At 47.4% G+C, this 8,524-nt stretch overlaps 1 long non-coding RNA gene across 1 annotated transcript; it reads left to right on the plus strand.

Annotated features, from left to right (window-relative positions):
• The first annotated feature begins 2,657 nt into the window (after positions 1 to 2,657).
• On the plus strand, positions 2,658 to 7,839 carry LOC130190461 (uncharacterized). The gene is made up of 3 exons (XR_008830969.1): positions 2,658 to 2,745; positions 5,831 to 5,930; positions 7,557 to 7,839. It is a non-coding gene; the product is annotated as an uncharacterized LOC130190461 (long non-coding RNA).
• Positions 7,840 to 8,524: the final 685 nt, after the last annotated feature.

Below are 8,524 nucleotides of genomic sequence, written 5' to 3' on the forward strand. Positions count from 1 at the left end.
CAAAATGTCTGAATCCAGTAAAACCTCCAGGACGTAAAGGACCGGACGAGAGGAAGAAGAAAGACAACAGCGGTATTTTTCCACCCTCAGCATGCTGTCATGCGTGAATCCTCGGCTCCGGCCATATGTTTAAGATTAGATGTACTTTGTGTTAGTTGAGAACACAGTCAACAAAGTTCTGCTGCCGCCCCGCTGGTCATGAATCAACCGTCCGCTTCTCTTGTGGTCCTGATTCTATTAACCGCGACACAGAAGAATAACACAACGTCCGCAATGCGAACGACTTCTCGTCAAAGGGTGTGTTCAAGATTTCTGGATAATCAGGATAGAACAGGGATGAAGTCAAATATAAGGCAAATCTCTCTCTCTCTCTCTCTCTCTCTCTCTCTCTCTCTCTCTCTCTCTCTACATTAACCTTTTGCCCCATGCTAAAGCTAAATGCTCTCTGTTGAACTACCTGGTTAGCATTTGGTTTGAAGCCTCTAGAAGTGACCAGTAATCGTAACAATACCAGAGAAGATGTAGCGCTGCCGTGGTTTACTTTTTGATCACTAGGGGGCAGCAGATCAAGCTAAAAACACATATTACCTCATAAAAGTGGACGGCTAACCTTTTAGCCAACGCATCTAAAAGCCCCGCAGCTACATCAGAAGCCACGCTCAGTCCACGTGACGCATCATGTCTTCACTCTTGTGTTGGTCTCCGTCAACAACACAACACATGTAGCTCTGAAGCTGCTGAACGTTCTAGTTGCTCACTGTCTACCGATAGGTTCATGAGAACCCTTTGATCTGACTGCTAGGAGACGTCTGTAGAGTTGAGGATGGGAGAGACAGTGGGAATAATCTGTGGGTTTAATATCACATGTTGTCACTCAATCCATTGTTTTTGTAAAATGTTGTGTTTGTGCAGCTTTAAAGGGAAACTCCGCCTCAATGCTGCGTTTTAAGTATCACTCGGTCGATTTGAGATGGAGCGGTAGAAGGTTTGGACTCATCGAAGACTCGTGCAGACGGAACAATAGTGGTTATTAAATGGTTCTTTGAAGAACTCTTTATGGACATGGTTCTTTAAAGAACCCTGGTCTAAAAGGTTCTTTTGAGGAACCATAAACGGTGCCTTAAAGAACCATTTTGTGAAGGTTCTTTGAGACACCTTTATAGGTTATTTGAAGAACTATGTAAGTAAATGGTTCTTTAAAGAACCCTGGTTTGAAAGGTTTTTCATGGAACCAGAAATGGTGCCTTAAAGAACCATTTTTGTAGGTTCTTTGAGACACCTTTATATGTTCTTTGGAGAACTCTTTAAACAAATGGTTCTCTAAAGAACCCTGGTTTGAAGGTTCTTTGAGACACCTTTATAGGTTCTTTGGAGAACTCTTTAAGGAAATGGTTCTTTAAAGAACCCCGGTTTGAAGGGTTTTACGTGGAACCAGAAATGGTGCCGTAAAGAACCATGTTTTTAAAGTTCTTTGAGACACCTTTATAGGTTCTTTGGAGAACTCTTAAAGGAAATTGTTCTTTAAAGAACCCTGGTTTGAAAGGCTCTTTGTGGAACCAGAAATGATTCTTCCATGGCATCACTTTGAAGAACCATTTTTGGTTCCAGATGGTACCTTCATTTTTCTGTGTGTACTTACAGTAGAACCCAGGAGGAAAAAAATTATAAAACTTCTCCCTAGAAGCATATTCCACTGTATTATCCTTTTTGATGTATTAACTTGTGAGTTCACGTTGGTCTGCTGCTCTGGCTTCCTGTTGTATGGCTTCCTGTTGTATTGCTGTATAGTTGTATTGTTGTATTGTTGTATTGTTGTGTGTCTGTGAGTCCCCTGTCTGTCGTTCGGGTGATGTGTTTACCTCCTGCCGCGTCGAGGTAAATAAAGCCAACTAAATAAAACAACATGACACGCTTAATGTGACCATTATGGAGAAAACAGTTAGTTCCGACACCGATAATAACCCTTTTCACACTGAACGCTCACTAATTAAAAGAGCGGGAACAAAAAAATGATGATACAGTTCCCTAAACGGGGTCAACTGGTTGGCTGGCTGTAAGAACATCATGAGTAAAAGAAGCCTGATGTTGTTTTTTTGTAATAATGGGCCTCATTTTCAATTTTATGTGTTCCTCCTACAGAGAAAATAGGCCTGATCTCTCCCTTTGTGGCGGCTCCAGCTGCTCACTTCCACCACCCACACGGCAACAGTGTTCCTCCAAAAAGTTTACGCGCGGTAAATAACGATTCGCCCATAGCAGTTAGCAGCCGCCCCGCTCGCCGTTTCCTTGGCTGCAGTTGAAATGAAATGCTAATTTTGACTTGAGGAGGATTTCAAAGGGATGGCCTCTACTTTCCATCCGGGTGCACACCACGAGCTCGCCGACACATTCACTCTGGGATTTGAGAAAAAGAGGAAGAAGAGGAAAAAAATGCAGAATTTTTAAAAGTTTTGTGAACTTCCTTCTTTCTTTCTGGAGATGTAACATGGCTGAGCTCTCTTCCCCGAGACGGGCAGCGTCTATATGAACAGTAGCTCGGGGTCAGGGAGCCTTCCATTGATGCGTCATCGTCTAAAGATTGTTTCCAGGCATTTGAATAGATAATTCAGTCATTTGATGTCGACGTGTTCCTCCAGGAGGTCGGCAGTGGGTGGAAGAGGAGCTGTCCTCCATCTCTACGGCTATTTCTGCTCCAACCAGCCTGGCGGCGTCTCACCGGGGAGATCGACCGACGGATCGTCAAGGGTACGAGGGCCTTTCCAAGAGTCTGACATCTGCTCACCACCTCTAGTTATGCTAAACACCTTCTGTCACGCAGAAGACACGACACCTGGAGATGTATCCTGTTTCGGCGCTGTTGGGCCCTTTTCACACGTGAGTGGTGTGCGTGTCCATGAGGTGTCCTCGGAGATGTGCGCCGAGCTGACTGTGCTGCTGTGCCTCTCCTGCAACCCGCTCATGGAGATGGGTGGGCCTGCTCTCCCCTCCCCCCCATCAGCCCTTCAGCTCCTTGGTCTTGAGGTGAGAGGCTGTTCGCCAGCAAACCTGAGATGACGCTGGAGCTGTGTGCATGGCCAGTCGTGTACAGGTAGAGAGGCTCAATACCATCCCGAGGGAGGGCTCCCCTGAGGGTCAGGGTCAGGTGTTTGAGGTGGTAATCACACCGCTCACCACGCCCGACAGGAAGTCAAATTGCCATGGGTCCAGCGTGTAGCAACATGGAATAAATGAAGTCCCTGACCAACCTCTCTCTTAGTCCTGTTTCCTATAGGTCTGAGTCCTGTTTCCTATAGGCATGTGTCCTGTTTCCTATAGGTCTGAGTCCTGTTTCATATAGGTCTGAGTCCTGTTTCATATAGGTCTGAGTCCTGTTTCCTATAGACATGTGTCCTGTTTCCTATAGGTCTGAGTCCTGTTTCCTATAGGCATGTGTCCTGTTTCCTATAGGTCTGAGTCCTGTTTCCTATAGGCATGTGTCCTGTTTCCTATAGGCATGTGTCCTGTTTCATATAGGTCTGAGTCCTGTTTCATATAGGTCTGAGTCCTGTTTCATATAGGTCTGAGTCCTGTTTCCTATAGGTCTGAGTCCTGTTTCATATAGGTCTGAGTCCTGTTTCCTATAGACATGTGTCCTGTTTCCTATAGGAATGTGTCCTGTTTCCTATAGGTCTGAGTCCTGTTTCCTATAGGCATGTGTCCTGTTTCCTATAGGTCTGAGTCCTGTTTCCTATAGGCATGTGTCCTGTTTCATATAGGTCTGAGTCCTGTTTCCTATAGGCATGTGTGGCAGTGGGGGGGGGGGGGGGGGTGTAGGCTCGGCTGCAGAGTGGGTGGAGCAGGGGTGTGGTTCAGGGAACGGTGTCTGATTGTCATCAGCTGGACTGATTGGTAAACTGATTGGTAATCAGTCCAGCTGATGACGATCGGTGTGTGTGGATCTGAGTCTGTCTCCATAAAGGAGCTGGACAGAAGGAAGATCGGGAGCCATGAGCAGAGACACAGTCGGCGGTCAGAGCGCTCAAATAAAGCATTTTACCAATGTTCCCTCTGGTTGCGCCTTCCTTGGTGCTTAGGGGGGGGAAACCTACTGGTGACGGCCACAATCGTGTCACAGCATGTGTCCTGTTGCCTATAGGTCTGAGTCCTGTTTCCTATAGGTCTGAGTCCTGTTTCCTATAGGCATGTGTCCTGTTTCCTATAGGCATCAGTGGCGGTGCGTCCATAGAGCGGCGTATCGAGCACCCCTGCATTCAAGCATTAAATAGCCGAGAGGTTTTTTCAGCGTGAGGAATTCGATGTGTGGCGGGAGTGCGTGAGATAAGACCGAAATGCGTGAGTCTCACGCTCAATGCGTGAGACTTGAGAGCCCTGCTTTAACCAGAGAGTTATGGAGAAGTTTGACCACTTTAAAGAGAGGAGGCTACTTGTCTTTACAGTAGTGGCTCTGCTCTGTCACCCAATGTAACATGTGATCTCTTTCTGACTCTATTCTGCTCTGAACCTCTTTCATGTGAGGGTGAATATTCTACTCAAAACCTCTTTTCTTCTCATTGTTGAGTGATATTTAAACTGTGCCCCCTCCAAAAAAAATGTCACCAGCCGCCACTGATAGGCATGTGTCCTGTTTCCTATAGGTCTGAGTCCTGTTTCCTATAGACATGTGTCCTGTTTCCTATAGGTCTGAGTCCTGTTTCCTATAGGTCTGAGTCCTGTTTCCTATAGGTCTGAGTCCTGTTTCCTATAGGTCTGAGTCCTGTTTCATATAGGTCTGAGTCCTGTTTCCTATAGACATGTGTCCTGTTTCCTATAGGTCTGAGTCCTGTTTCCTATAGGTCTGAGTCCTGTTTCCTATAGGCATGTGTCCTGTTTCCTATAGGTCTGAGTCCTGTTTCCTATAGGTCTGAGTCCTGTTTCCTATAGGCATGTGTGCTGTTTCCTATAGGCATGTGTCCTGTTTCCTATAGGCATGTGTCCTGTTTCCTATAGGTCTGAGTCCTCTTTCCTATAGGCATGTGTCCAGTTCTCTATATGATTGTATCCTGTTTCCTTTAGGTCTGTGTCCTGTTTCCTAAAGGTATGTCTCTTCTTTCCTATAGGCATGTGTCCAATGGGTCTGTCTCCTGTTTCCTATAGGTCTGAGTCCTGTTTCCTATAGGCATGTGTCCTGTTTCCTATAGGTCTGTCTCCTGTTTCCTATAGGTATGTGTCCTGTTTCCTATAGGTCTGTCTCCTTTTCCTATAGGTATGTGTCCTGTTTCCTATAGGCATATGTCCTGTTTCCTATAGGTCTGTCTCCTGTTTCCTATAGGTATGTGTCCTGTTTCCTATAGGTCTGTCTCCTTTTCCTATAGGTATGTGTCCTGTTTCCTATTGGTCTGTGTCCTGTTTCCTATAGGTCTGTCTCCTCTTTCCTATAGGTATGTGTCCTGTTTCCTATAGGTCTGTCTCCTGTTTCCTATAGGTATGTGTCCTGTTTCCTAATGGTCTGTGTCCTGTTTCCTATAGGTATGAGTCATGTTTCCTATATGTTTGTCTTCTTTTTCCTATAGGTCAGTGTCCGGTTTCCTAAAGGCATGTTTCCTATAAGTCTGTGTCCTTGCCTGTTTCCTAAAGGTCTGTCTCCTGATTCCTATAGGTCTGAGTCTTTTTTCCTATAGTTCTCAGTCTTGTTTCCTATAGGTCTGAGTCCTTTTTCCTATCCGTCTGTGTATGGTTCCTATAGATATGTGTCCTTTTTCCTATAGGCATTTGTCCTGTTTCCTATAGGTCTGAGTCCTATTTCCTAAAGGTCTGGCTCCTGTTTCCTAAAGGTCTGTCTCCTGTTTCCAAGGTCTGCTGCAGTGTTGCAGTGAGATCGTACCAAAGATGCAGCGGAGTGACGGGCGAAGAACTCCATCGTCTCAGAAAGGAATTAAACCATCGGACACCAGGTGGGTCACACACCGGCCCCCGGCTCCCGGCCCCCGGCCACCGCCCCCCTCCTCCCCAAGCACATGACAGTAGAGTAGAGACTTCTTCCCCACATCGCAGCAGCCACAGCGATACCCAGGGTTCACCAGGCAGCCGTGAGGGTCCAGGGGGTGAAAGATATGTTTCCTATCCCCTTAGCCCCCGGGGCCCTGTGATCGAGGCCCCCCGGGGACATCATGGCTGTTGATTGGACGTCGGTAGTCATGGCTGAGTGAGTGACCACAGAGGAGGAGAAGTCGAGGTCGAGAACGAGGTTGAGGTTGAGGTCGAGGTCGAAATCGGTGTCAAGTGTTCCTCCCCTTACCTGGGGAGCAGATAAGGAAAGGACATGAGGAGACATCTCATCACCGCTGTGTGTGCTTGTTGAGTTGATTCTCTGCGTAAATTAAGGACTTCGTAAGAGTGTCACGCCTTGAAGAAAAGTAGAGTAATATCTCAGCAACTATTCAATGGATGCCATGAAGGTGTTTGACGGATCTCTAAGGTACCCAGAAGAGTAGAGCTCATTTCCCTGCAGCGCCCCCACCAGGTCAAAGTAATAATAACGACAAGGTCACCGTGGTGACGGCAGTCGCTGTGATTCATTGACGGTAAGCAAATAGAGAATGTAGTAAAAATAAGGAATGTAGTGCCTGTAGAGGGGTGAGTTCATCCTGTGGGCGGAGCTTCAGTGTCTCACTCTTTCCTCTAGCTTTATTCCGCTCTGTGCATCGCGTTGCCGTGGAAACGTCTGTGAGTAAGAGAACCAGGAACATGGACCAGGACGAGATGTAGTTCCGTCACACGGGGCTGGAGGACACGCCTCTTTCTGAGGACACGCCTCTCTCTGAGGACACGCCTCTCAGAAGACACGCCTCTATCTGAGGACACGCCTCTCTCTGAGGACACGCCTCTCTCTGAGGACACGCCTCCTCTCAAAGCCGCTGGTTGTCGGATTCAAGGCTCTAAAGGATGAGCTGGCATGAGGGAGGGGGGTATTGAGAGACAGAGGGAGAGAATGAGAGGGAGAGAGAGGGAGGGAGGGAGAGGGGAGAGAGAGAGGGGGAGGGAGAGAGAGGAGAGAGGGAGAGAGGGGTGTAATTGTTTGAAAAGCATGTAAGCGGCCTTTACAATGGAAATGAAGCAAAGATGGAGAGAGAGAGAGAGAGAGAGAGAGAGAGAGAGCACCACAGATATATCCTGCGTCTCTTTTCTTCTTCTCTGGTTTTAGAGACGGCTCCTTGCTGAATGCAACAAACATCAAAGACCTCGAATGTACTGAGAGAACATTGTTGTTCCAGGAACCACTTCCTTCCTTCCTTCTCCCTTCTTCCTTCTTTCATTCTTCCTTCTTTCCTCCTCATTATTTCTTCTTTCCTTCTTTCTTCTTTCCTCCTCATTATTTCTTCTTTCCTTCTTCCTTCTTTCCTTCTTCCCTTCTTTCCTTTATCCTTCTGTTTCCATGACTGTATATACACAGTATTTCTATGAGCTGAGTATGACCCACACACACACACACACACACACACACACACACACACACACACACACACAGTGTCTCCATTCATGTGTCACGCCGCCCTCCCTCTTGACCCCCTGACCCTCAGATTGGTGTCTGGCGTGCCGGGGGTCTGATGCCGGTGACATCACCCTCACAATGAGTCCTCGCCTCCTAGCCTCCTCGCCTCCTCGCCTCCTCTCCTCTCGCTGTCCTTTGTCCGGCCGACAGCGAGCGGCCTTGTTCCCTCGGAGGCGGCGCCGCGCGGCACGCTCCGCTCGGTAAATGATGAAAGAGCGAGGGGGCCGGCCGGGCGGCGAGCTCGATGGCCGCTCGCCGTCGCCCCCCCCCCTCCCCCTCTTCTGTGATCTGTGGGAGACGAAGAAGAAGAGAATGCGTTTGATGTCTAGATTTGAATAAATACCCCGATGTTAATCGTTTCACTGCGTTAATCACATGCGACGACAACAGAGAGAGTGTGTGTGTGTGTGTGTGTGTGTGTGTATGTGTATGTGTGTGTAAGTATATACATATGATGTATGCGTGTGTATGGGTGTGTGTGTCTATGTTTGTGTATATGTGGGTGTGTATGTATGTGTATGACGTGATGTGTGTGTGTTTATATTTGTATATGTGGGTGTGTGTGTGCCTGTATGTGTGTGTATGTATGATGTGTGTGTGTGTGTGTGTGTGTGTATCTGTGTGTGTGTGTGTGTGTCTGTGTGTGTGTGTGTGTGTATGTATGATGTGTGTGTCTGTGTGTGTGTGTGTGTATCTGTGTGTGTGTGTGTCTGTGTGTAGATATGAGCTGTGGTCTACATGTTGGTATGTGAGGATTTATTGTTCGAGGCTCTGATGTCTTCTGTCTTCATGAGGGGGGTCTCTAGTTATGTCTTAATGAGGGGGGTCTCTAGTTGTGTCTTCATGAGGGGGGTCTCTAGTTGTGTCTTCATGAGGGGGGTCTCTAGTTGTGTCTTCATGAGGGGGTCTCTAGTTATGTCTTCATGAGGGGGGTCTCTAGTTGTGTCTTCATGAGGACGGTCTCTAGTTGTGTCTTCATGAGGGGGTCTCTAGTTG

This window comes from Pseudoliparis swirei, chromosome 24, assembly GCF_029220125.1.
Source record: "Pseudoliparis swirei isolate HS2019 ecotype Mariana Trench chromosome 24, NWPU_hadal_v1, whole genome shotgun sequence".
NCBI lineage: Eukaryota > Metazoa > Chordata > Actinopteri > Perciformes > Liparidae > Pseudoliparis > Pseudoliparis swirei.